This window comes from Rattus norvegicus, chromosome 12 (genome assembly GCF_021556685.1).
Source record: "Rattus norvegicus strain SHRSP/BbbUtx chromosome 12, alternate assembly SHRSP_T2T, whole genome shotgun sequence".
Classification (NCBI taxonomy): domain Eukaryota; kingdom Metazoa; phylum Chordata; class Mammalia; order Rodentia; family Muridae; genus Rattus; species Rattus norvegicus.
The window spans coordinates 23493555-23505860 of record NC_141545.1 but is presented as its reverse complement, the minus strand read 5'-3'; positions in this window follow the sequence as shown (position 1 = coordinate 23505860).

Genomic DNA, 12306 nt, shown 5'->3' with positions numbered 1-12306 from the left:
GTGCTTTCTTGGGTGTAGTTACTCTCTTTATGTTGGAGTTTTCCTTCTAGTATCCTGTGTATGGCTGGATTAGTAAAAAGATACTGGTCATAAGTGCAGACAATCCTGAGAGCAGGGGAGACCACCATTTCTGCTCACATTCCTGGTCCAAGAGGAACCCACTTAGAGCTCTCTGGACACAGGAACCTAGGAGAAGTCGGGGACAGGATCCTTCTGATCTCTGCCTGCACCCAGACCTGGAATCCAGTCTTCAGGAGCTCTTACAAACCTGACAGTAAAGTTAAGACAACCACTTCTACTCTGAGGGACGTGCATGGGTCCCTCAAGACACAGGAACCCAGGAGCAGTCTGGGACAGGATCCTTCTGTTTTCCACCTGCACATAGAGCTGACCCTGTGACACAGCTCTCTGTACCCAGATCCCAATGGGAGAAAGCTGGTCTCCAGGAGGGCCAACACACAGGTTTAGAAGTAGGCCAAGTCAGTGTCAGAGACAGCAAGACCAGCTAACACCAGAGAAAACGAGATAGCTAGAGGCAAGCACAGGAACCTAACCAACAGAAACCAAGACTATTTTGCATCATAAGAGCCCAAAAAGAATTTCTGGGGAAATCATCATCCCTGACTTCAAGCTCTATCACAGAGCAATAGTGATAAAATCTTTATGGTATCGGTAAAGAGACTGGCAGGTAGACTAGTGGAATAGAATTGAAGACCCAGAAATGAACCCACACACCTATGGTCACTTGATCTTTGACAAAGGAGCTAAAACTATCCAGTGGAAAAAGAAGATAGCCTTTTCAACAAATGGTGCTGGTTCAACTGGAGGTCAGCATGTAGAAGAATGCAGATCAATCCATTCTTATTGCCTGTATAAATCTTAATCCAAGTGGATCAAGTACCTTCACATAAAACCAGATACATTCAAAGTAATAGAAGAAAAAGTGGGGAAGATCCTTGATCACATGGGCACTGAGGAAAATTTCCCAAAGCACCAGTGGCTTATACTTAAAATCAAGAATTGACAAATGGGACCTGATAAAACTGCAAAGCTTCTGTATGTCAAAGGACACTGTCATTAGAACAAAACGGCAACCAACAGACTGGGAAAAGGTCTTCACCAATCCTACATCTGACAGAGGGCTAATATACAATATATACAAAGAACTCAAGAAGTTAGACTCCATTGAATCAAATAACCCTATTAAAAATGAGGTGCAGGCCTGTGCCTGAGCTGATCCACTCCCACAGTACTCTGTACCCAAATCCCAAGGGTGAGAAAGCTGGACTCTCAGAAGTATGGACAATCCTGAGAGCTCAGGGGAGACTGCCATTTCTGCACACATTCCTGGCCCAAGAGGAACCTGCTAGTGCCCCCTGGATATGGGAATCTAGGAGCAATCAGGGGCAGGACCCTTCTGATTTCTGCCTGTGCTAAGAGTTGAAAGCCAGTCACCTGAAGCACTGACACACCTGAGAGCAGAGGTAAGACCAACTCTTCTGCTCCAAGAGACCTGCCTGGAGGCTTCAGGATACACAAACTCAGAAGCAGCTCTCTGTTCCCAGAATCAGGGGAAGGAAAAATATTCTATAGGAGTGCTGACACACAGGCTTACAGAAGGGTCAAGCTACTGTCAGAGGCATCAAGACAAGCTAACACCAGAGACAACCCATTGCAGGAACCTAAAAAACAGAAACTAAGACTACTTGGCATCATCAGAGCCCAGTTCTCCCACCAAAGCAAATACTGGATATCCCAACACACTGGAAAAGCAAGATTTGGATTTAAAATCACATCTCATGATGATGATAGAGGACTTTAAAAAGGACATAAATAGCTCCCTTAAAGATATACAGGGCAACACAACTAAACAAGTAGAAGCCCTTAAAGAGGAAACACAAAAATCTCTTAAAGAATTAGTAGAAAACACAACCAAACAGGTGAAGGAATTGAACAGCTATCCAGGATCTAAAAATAAAAATAGAAACAATAAAGAAATCACAAAGGGAGACAACACTGAAGATAAAAAACCTAGGAAAAAGATCAGAAGTCATAGATGCAAGCATCACCAACAGAATATAAGAGATAGAGAGAATCTCAGGGGCAGAAGATACCATAGAAAACATTGACACAACTGTCATAGAAAATGTAAAATGCAAAAAGGTCCTAACCCAAAACATTCAGGAAATCCAGGACACAATGAGAAGATCAAACCTAAAGGATAATAGTTATAGAAAAGAACAAAGATTTCCAACTTAAAGGGCCAGTAAATAACTTCAACGAAATTATAGAAGAAAATTTCCTAATCAAAAGAGAGAGATGCCCATAAACATAAAAGAAGCCTACAGAACTCCAAATAGATTGGACCATAAAAGAAATTCCTCCCATCACATAATAGTCAAAACACCAAATGCACAACACAAAGAAAGAATAGTAAAATCAGTAAGGGAAAAAGGTCAAGCAACATATAAAGGCAGCTTATCAGAATTACACCAGACCTCTCACCAGACTATGAAAGCCAGAATATCCTAAGCAGATGTCATACAGACCCTAAGAGAACACAAATACCAGCCCAGGCTTCTATACCCAGCAAAACTCTCAATGATCATAGATGAAGAAACCAGAATTCCACGACAAAACCAAATTTACACAATATCTTTCCACAAATCCAGCCCTACAAAGGATAATAGATGGAAAACTCCAACACAAGGAGGGAAACTACACCCAAGAAGAAGCAAGAAAGTACGGGCCTTGAATTTCTTTTTTTTCTTTCTTTCTTTCTTTTATTTTATTTTTTTTTTCGGAGCTGGGGACCGAACCCAGGGCCTTGTGCTTGCTAGGCAAGTGCTCTACCACTGAGCTAAATCCCCAACCCCGGGCCTAGAATTTCTGATCATTCTAAGAATAATAACATGAAAAAATCCCATGAAAATCAGGGGCTAGATAAAGCTTCCCCCTCTCTCTGTACCTATTCAATATAATACTTGAAGTCAACCAGACCAAGTAAACAAACAAACAAACAAACAAACAAACAAACAAACGGAGGTCAAATGGATACAAATTGGAAAGGAAGAAGTCTAAATAAGCCAAATATTTGCAGATGAGATAGGATAGTTTACTTAAGTGATGCCAAACGTTTCACCAGAGAACTTCTAAGCCTGATAAACAACTTCAACAAAGTGGCTGTATATAAAATTGACTCAAACAAATCAATAGCCTTCCCCTACTCAAGGGATAAACAAGCTGAGAAAGAAATTAGGTAAATGACACCCTTCACAATAGTCACAAATAACATAAAATACCTCAGAGTGACTAACCAAGCAAGTGAAAGATATGTATGACAAAAACTTCAAGTTTCTGAAGAAAGAAATTGAAGAAGATCTCAGAAGATGAAACGATCTCCCATGCTCATGGGTTGGCAGGATTAATATTGTAAAAATGAACATCTTGCCAAAAGCAATATACAGATTCAATGCAATTCCCATTAAAATTCCAACTCAATTACTCATACAGTTAGAAAACAATTAGCAAGCCCGGCCCGCAGCAGCTCTCTGCTCCCAGACCCGGTGAGAGAGAGACCCAACCGCCTGGTCAGGTGGGCACTCCTGAGGCTGCAGAGCAGAAGAGACCACCAACACTGCTCACCCCTGCCCACATCTTTGGCCCAAGAGGAAACTGTATAAGGCCTCTGGGCTCCCGTGGGGGAGGGCCCAGGAGCGGCAGGACACCTGCCTGAGACACCGCCGGAACCTGAAAGAAACAGACCGGATAAACAGTTCTCTGCACCCAAATCCCGTGGGAGGGAGAGCTAAACCTTCAGAGAGGCAGACAAGCCTGGGAAACCAGAAGAGACTGCTCCCTACACACACATCTCAGACGCCAGAGGAAAAAGCCAAAGACCATCTGGAACCCTGGTGCACTGAAGCTCCCGGAAGGGGCGGCACAGGTCTTCCTGGTTGCTGCCGCTGCAGAGAGCCCCTGGGCAGCACCCCACGAGCGAACTTGAGCCTCGGGACCACAGGTAAGACCAAATTTTCTGCTGCAAGAAAGTTGCCTGGTGAACTCAAGACACAGGCCCACAGGAACAGCTGAAGACCTGTAGAGAGGAAAAACTACACGCCCCAAAGCAGAACACTCTGTCCCCATAACTGACTGAAAGAGAGGAAAACAGGTCTACAGCACTCCTGACACACAGGCTTATACGACAGTCTAGCCACTGTCAGAAATAGCAGAACAAAGTAACACTAGAGATAATCTGATGGCGAGAGGCAAGCGCCGGAACCCAAGCAACAGAAACCAAGACTACATGCCATCATCGGAGCCCAATTCTCCCACCAAAACAAACATGGAATATCCAAACACATCAGAAAAGCAAGATCTCGTTTCAAAATCATATTTGACCATGATGCTGGAGGACTTCAAGAAAGACATGAACACACTTAGGGAAACACAGGAAAACATTAATAAACAAGTAGAAGCCTACAGAGAGGAATCGCAAAAATCCCTGAAAGAGTTCCAGGAAAACACAATCAAACAGTTGAAGGAATTAAAAATGGAAATAGAAGCAATCAAGAAAGAACACATGGAAACAACCCTGGATATAGAAAACCAAAAGAAGAGACAAGGAGCTGTAGATACAAGCTTCACCAACAGAATACAAGAGATGGAAGAGAGAATCTCAGGAGCAGAAGATTCCATAGAAATCATTGACTCAACTGTCAAAGATAATGTAAAGCAGAAAAAGCTACTGGTCCAAAACATACAGGAAATCCAGGACTCAATGAGAAGATCAAACCTAAGGATAATAGGTATAGAAGAGAGTGAAGACTCCCAGCTCAAAGGACCAGTAAATATCTTCAACAAAATCATAGAAGAAAACTTCCCTAACCTAAAAAAAGAGATACCCATAGACATACAAGAAGCCTACAGAACTCCAAATAGATTGGACCAGAAAAGAAACACCTCCCGTCACATAATAGTCAAAACACCAAACACACAAAATAAAGAAAGAATATTAAAAGCAGTAAGGGAAAAAAGTCAAGTAACATATAAAGGGAGACCTATCAGAATCACACCAGACTTCTCGCCAGAAACTATGAAGGCCAGAAGATCCTGGACTGATGTCATACAGACCCTAAGAGAACACAAATGCCAGCCCAGGTTACTGTATCCTGCAAAACTCTCAATTAACATAGATGGAGAAACCAAGATATTCCATGACAAAACCAAATTTACACAATATCTTTCTACAAATCCAGCACTACAAAGGATAATAAATGGTAAAGCCCAACATAAGGAGGCAAGCTATACCCTAGAAGAAGGAAGAAACTAATCGTCTTGGCAACAAAACAAAGAGAATGAAAGCACACAAACATAACCTCACATCCAAATATGAATATAAAGGGAAACAATAATCACTATTCCTTAATATCTCTCAATATCAATGGCCTCAACTCCCCAATAAAAAGACATAGATTAAGAAACTGGATAAGCAACGAGGACCCTGCATTCTGCTGCCTACAGGAAACACACCTCAGAGACAAAGACAGACACTACCTCAGAGTGAAAGGCTGGAAAACAACTTTCCAAGCAAATGGTCAGAAGAAGCAAGCTGGAGTAGCCATTCTAATATCAAATAAAATCAATTTCCAACTAAAAGTCATCAAAAAAGATAAGGAAGGAAACTTCATATTCATCAAAGGAAAAATCCACCAAGATGAACTCTCAATCCTAAATATCTATGCCCCAAATACAAGGGTACCTACATACGTAAAAGAAACCTTACTAAAGCTCAAAACACACATTGCACCTCACACAATAATAGTGGGAGATTTCAACACCCCACTCTCATCAATGGACAGATCATGGAAACAGAAATTAAACAGTGATGTCGACAGACTAAGAGAAGTCATGAGCCAAAAGGACTTAACGGATATTTATAGAACATTCTATCCTAAAGCAAAAGGATATACCTTCTTCTCAGCTCCTCATGGTACTTTCTCCAAAATTGACCATATAATTGGTCAAAAAACGGGCCTCAACAGGTACAGAAAGATAGAAATAAGCCCATGCGTGCTATCGGACCACCACGGCCTAAAACTGGTCTTCAATAACAGTAAGGGAAGAATGCCCACATATACGTGGAAATTGAACAATGCTCTACTCAATGATAACCTGGTCAAGGAAGAAATAAAGAAAGAAATTAAAAACTTTTTAGAATTTAATGAAAATGAAGATACAACATACTCAAACTTATGGGACACAATGAAAGCTGTGCTAAGAGGAAAACTCATAGCGCTGAGTGCCTGCAGAAAGAAACAGGAAAGAGCATATGTCAGCAGCTTGACAGCACACCTAAAAGCTCTAGAACAAAAAGAAGCAAATACACCCAGGAGGAGTAGAAGGCAGGAAATAATCAAACTCAGAGCGGAAATCAACCAAGTAGAAAAAAAAGGACCATAGAAAGAATCAACAGAACCAAAAGTTGGTTCTTTGAGAAAATCAACAAGATAGATAAACCCTTAGCCAGACTAATGAGAGGACACAGAGAGTGCGTCCAAATTAACAAAATCAGAAATGAAAAGGGAGACATAACTACAGATTCAGAGGAAATTCAAAAAATCATCAGATCTTACTATAAAAACCTATATTCAACAAAACTTGAAAATCTTCAGGAAATGGACAATTTCCTAGACAGATACCAGGTATCGAAGTTAAATCAGGAACAGATAAACCAGTTAAACAACCCCATAACTCCTAAGGAAATAGAAGCAGTCATTAAAGGTCTCCCAACCAAAAACAGCCCAGGTCCAGACGGGTTTAGTGCAGAATTCTATCAAACCTTCATAGAAGACCTCATACCAATATTATCCAAACTATTCCACAAAATTGAAACAGATGGAGCCCTACCGAATACCTTCTACAAAGCCACAGTTACTCTTATACCTAAACCACACAAAGACACAACAAAGAAAGAGAACTTCAGACCAATTTCCCTTATGAATATCGACGCAAAAATACTCAATAAAATTCTGGCAAACCGAATCCAAGAGCACATCAAAACAATCATCCACCATGATCAAGTAGGCTTCATCCCAGGCATGCAGGGATGGTTTAATATACGGAAAACCATCAACGTGATCCATTATATAAACAAACTGAAAGAACAGAACCACATGATCATTTCATTAGACGCTGAGAAAGCATTTGACAAAATTCAACACCCCTTCATGATAAAAGTCCTGGAAAGAATAGGAATTCAAGGCCCATACCTAAACATAGTAAAAGCCATATACAGCAAACCAGTTGCTAACATTAAACTAAATGGAGAGAAACTTGAAGCAATCCCACTAAAATCAGGGACTAGACAAGGCTGCCCACTCTCTCCCTACTTATTCAATATAGTTCTTGAAGTTCTAGCCAGAGCAATCAGACAACAAAAGGAGATCAAAGGGATACAGATCGGAAAAGAAGAGGTCAAAATATCACTATTTGCAGATGACATGATAGTATATTTAAGTGATCCCAAAAGTTCCACCAGAGAACTACTAAAGCTGATAAACAACTTCAGCAAAGTGGCTGGGTATAAAATTAACTCAAATAAATCAGTTGCCTTCCTCTATACAAAAGAGAAACAAGCCGAGAAAGAAATTAGGGAAACGACACCCTTCATAATAGACCCAAATAATATAAAGTACCTCGGTGTGACTTTAACCAAGCAAGTAAAAGATCTGTACAATAAGAACTTCAAGACACTGAAGAAGGAAATTGAAGAAGACCTCAGAAGATGGAAAGATCTCCCATGCTCATGGATTGGCAGGATTAATATAGTAAAAATGGCCATTTTACCAAAAGCAATCTACAGATTCAATGCAATCCCCATCAAAATACCAATCCAATTCTTCAAAGAGTTAGACAGAACAATTTGCAAATTCATCTGGAATAACAAAAAACCCAGGATAGCTAAAGCTATCCTCAACAATAAAAGGACTTCAGGGGGAATCACTATCCCTGAACTCAAGCAGTATTACAGAGCAATAGTGATAAAAACTGCATGGTATTGGTACAGAGACAGACAGATAGACCAATGGAATAGAATTGAAGACCCAGAAATGAACCCACACACCTATGCTCACTTGATTTTTGACAAAGGAGCCAAAACCATCCAATGGAAAAAAGATAGCATTTTCAGCAAATGGTGCTGGTTCAACTGGAGGGCAACATGTAGAAGAATGCAGATCGATCCATGCTTATCACCCTGTACAAAGCTTAAGTCCAAGTGGATCAAGGACCTCCACATCAAACCAGACACACTCAAACTAATAGAAGAAAAACTAGGGAAGCATCTGGAACACATGGGCACTGGAAAAAATTTCCTAAACAAAACACCAATGGCTTATGCTCTAAGATCAAGAATCGACAAATGGGATCTCATAAAACTGCAAAGCTTCTGTAAGGCAAAGGACACTGTGGTTAGGACAAAACGGCAACCAACAGATTGGGAAAAGATCTTTACCAATCCTACAACAGATAGAGGCCTTATATCCAAAATATACAAAGAACTCAAGAAGTTAGACCGCAGGGAAACAAATAACCCTATTAAAAAATGGGGTTCAGAGCTAAACAAAGAATTCACAGCTGAGGAATGCCGAATGGCTGAGAAACACCTAAAGAAATGTTCAACATCTTTAGTCATAAGGGAAATGCAAATCAAAACAACCCTGAGATTTCACCTCACACCAGTGCGATTGGCTAAGATAAAAAACTCAGGTGACAGCAGATGCTGGCGAGGATGTGGAGAAAGAGCAACACTCCTCCATTGTTGGTGGGATTGCAGACTGGTACAACCATTCTGGAAATCAGTCTGGAGGATCCTCAGAGAATTGGACATTGAACTGCCTGAGGATCCAGCTATACCTCTCTTGGGCATATACCCAAAAGATGCCTCAACATATAAAAGAGACACGTGGTCCACTATGTTCATCGCAGCCTTATTTATAATAGCCAGAAAATGGAAAGAACCCAGATGCCCTTCAACAGAGGAATGGATACAGAAAATGTGGTACATCTACACAATGGAATATTACTCAGCTATCAAAAACAACGAGTTTATGAAATTCGTAGGCAAATGGTTGGAACTGGAAAATATCATCCTGAGTGAGCTAACCCAATCACAGAAAGACATACATGGTATGCACTCATTGATAAGTGGCTATTAGCCCAAATGCTTGAATTACCCTAGATCCCTAGAACAAACGAAACTCAAGAGGGATGATCAAAATGTGAATGCTTCACTCCTTCTTTACATGAGGAAAAAGAATATCCTTGGCAGGGAAGGGAGAGGCAAAGATTAAAACAGAGACTTAAGGAACACCCATTCAGAGCCTGCCCCACATGTGGCCCATACATATACAGCCACCCAATTAGACAAGATGGATGAAGCAAAGAAGTGCAGACCGACAGGAGCCGGATGTAGATCGCTCCTGAGAGACACAGCCAGAATACAGCAAATACAGAGGCGAATGCCAGCAGCAAACCACTGAACTAAGAATAGGTCCCCTATTGAAGGAATCAGAGAAAGAACTGGAAGAGCTTGAAGGGGCTCGAGACCCCATATGTACAACAATGCCAAGCAACCAGAGCTTCCAGGGACTAAGCCACTACCTAAAGACTATACATGGACTGACCCTGGACTCTGTCCCCATAGGTAGCAATGAATATCCTAGTAAGAGCACCAGTGGAAGGGGAAGCCCTGGGTCCTGCTAAGACTGAACCCCCAGTGAACTAGTCTATGGGGGGAGGGCAGCAATGGGGGGAGGGTTGGGAGGGGAACACCCATAAGGAAGGGGAGGGGGGAGGGGGGAGGGGGATGTTTGCCCGGAAACCGGGAAAGGGAATAACACTCGAAATGTATATAAGAAATACTCAAGTTAATAAAAGAAAAGAAAACAATTAGCAAATTAATTTTGAATAACAAAAAACCCAAAATAGGGAAAACTATCCTCAATAATGAAAGAACTTCTGAGGGAGTCACCATCCCTGACCTCAAGCTGTAATACAGAACAATAGTGATTAAAAACCGTATGTTATTGGTACAGAGACAGACAGATAGATCAATGGAATAGAACTAAAGACCCAGAAATGAACCCTCACACCTATGGTCACTTGATCTTTGGCAAAGGAGCTAAAACCATTCAGTGGAAAAATGTAGGGAGCGGCACATATAGATAAAATATGGTGCTGACATCTGGTGGTCGTTTGTGGTTAACACCCACAAAGCGCATGTCCTTGGCATTTCTCCAGCAGCTTCAAGCTGGAGTGATATTCATGCTAATGAGGTATTTCATGCTCCACCAATCCCTAGAGGACAAGTATATAGCCATAGCCTGTTTTGTATATAAGGCTGGTGCCTTTGTTCCTTGGGGTCCCCCGTATCAACAATGAGGTGTTCCTGCAATAAAGGCTGTTAAGAAGAATCCAACGGTGTTGCGTCTTCCTTGCTGGACGAGGTGGGCGTTACAACTGTTGGCCTTTACGGGGATCCGAGGACATCCTCGTGGATTCAGAACTCTTTAAACTCAGGACAGCGACGAAGGTAAGTTCCCGGGTGGGACAATAAAGCCCCTGGATAAGGGACAATAAAGCCCCTGGATAAGGGACAATAAAGCTCCTGGATAAGGGACTATAAAGCTCCCAGGTAAAGGGAATATAAAGTTCCCTAATAGGGACAATAAGGTTCTCTGGAGTAAGCAGAGAGGATGAAAGCCTTGGTTTAGAGGCAAAAAAGTTTGTGGAACACAGCAATGTTGTTTTCCCCAATTGATCTTCTGTGGGTTGGACTAGCACTTTTGCCTTTTACCCTTTTTGTGTGGTGGTGTTGTTACTGTTTGAATTGCCACCATCCGGGGCATGAATGCATTTGCTGGGAAGAGCCCACTAATGATGAGCTACAAGAACTTGTGTAAATAAACACATCAGCCCGCCCTGCTCGTAAATCGATCATAAATAATCTCGTAAAGCATGGGAAACTCACACTCCACCTTGCTCCTGTTAGCTCTTCAGGAGCTTCTTGGTCAGCGTAAGCTTAAAATCGAAAAAAAAAATCCTGTTGAGTTTTCTTGATGAATGTGACTGTTGTGCTCCGTGGTTTATAGTGTCAGGATCTCTTACTTTGAGAGCACGGGACAAGTTAGGAAAAGATCTGGATAGGGAAACAACAGAGGGCAAGCTTAAACCAGGGACAAAGCTGCTTTGGCGAATGGTCCGTGCCTGCTTAGAAGATAAGTGATGTGAAGAAGCTGTTAGGACAAGTCAGAAAATCCTTATAGAGCAGCAAGAAAGTATGTCAGAGGGAGAGAAAGTTTTGAAGGAAGGAAAGAAAAGAAAGGGTGGAAAGGGAGTAAAAGAAAAGACAGAAAAAACCAAGGAGAGGATAGAGAAAGACAGGAGTGATAGTCCAGACCTAGAGACAAAGAAAATATATCCCTCTTTAAAGGCATTGACCTTGGGAATGTCTAGTGACTCAGAGCTTAGTGAAAATGATTTGGCAGACCTTGAGGAAGAAACCGCTCGTAAATAAAAGTTCCCCAGATAAGGCCTCCGGGTATGGAGCAAGTGTAGTGAGTAGGAAATTTAATTTTATGGACCCCGCTCTAGTGGCGGTGTGTTGGTTGATAGCCAACTTTTTTTTTTGAAGCATAGTGTTTTATCTGTGCTTGTGCTCACAGCCCACACAGTAGGGGGGAGCGAAACTAGCTGCGGAGGTGCTGCAGCGAGCATGGAGACTTCTCAGTCTCACCCAATTTTTCTGGCTCTTCAAGAGCTGTTTGAAAGAAAAAGGCTTAGGATGAAAAGAAGCACTATAGAGAGATTTCCTAGTGAATGTGATGCCATTGCACCTTGGTTCACTGTTTCTGGGAATCTCACGGTGGACAGCTGAGATAAGCTGGGGAAGGATTTAGATTTTGCTTGGGAGCAAGGAATCTTAAAGGCGGAGGTTCGGCCGGTATGGCACTTAGTGCGTAGCTGTCTAGAAGATCAGAAATGCTGTCAGCAGGCTATAAAAAAGGGACAGGCTGTGTTAGAAATGCTATAAGAGGAACGATCTGAAAAGGCTGAGAGTGAGGCAGGGGAAGACTCTAAGGAAAACAAGAACTAGAAAGGAATTTATCCGTCCCTCAAAGAACAAGGTCAGAGAAAAAAAATCTTCCAGTTGCTGCCTTTAGTGGCCTGACCTTCAACACTTGCTCACAGAAGGAGAGCGTTCATTAAGAGAAGTTTTTTAAGGGAGCCTGCCTTATCTGCTGG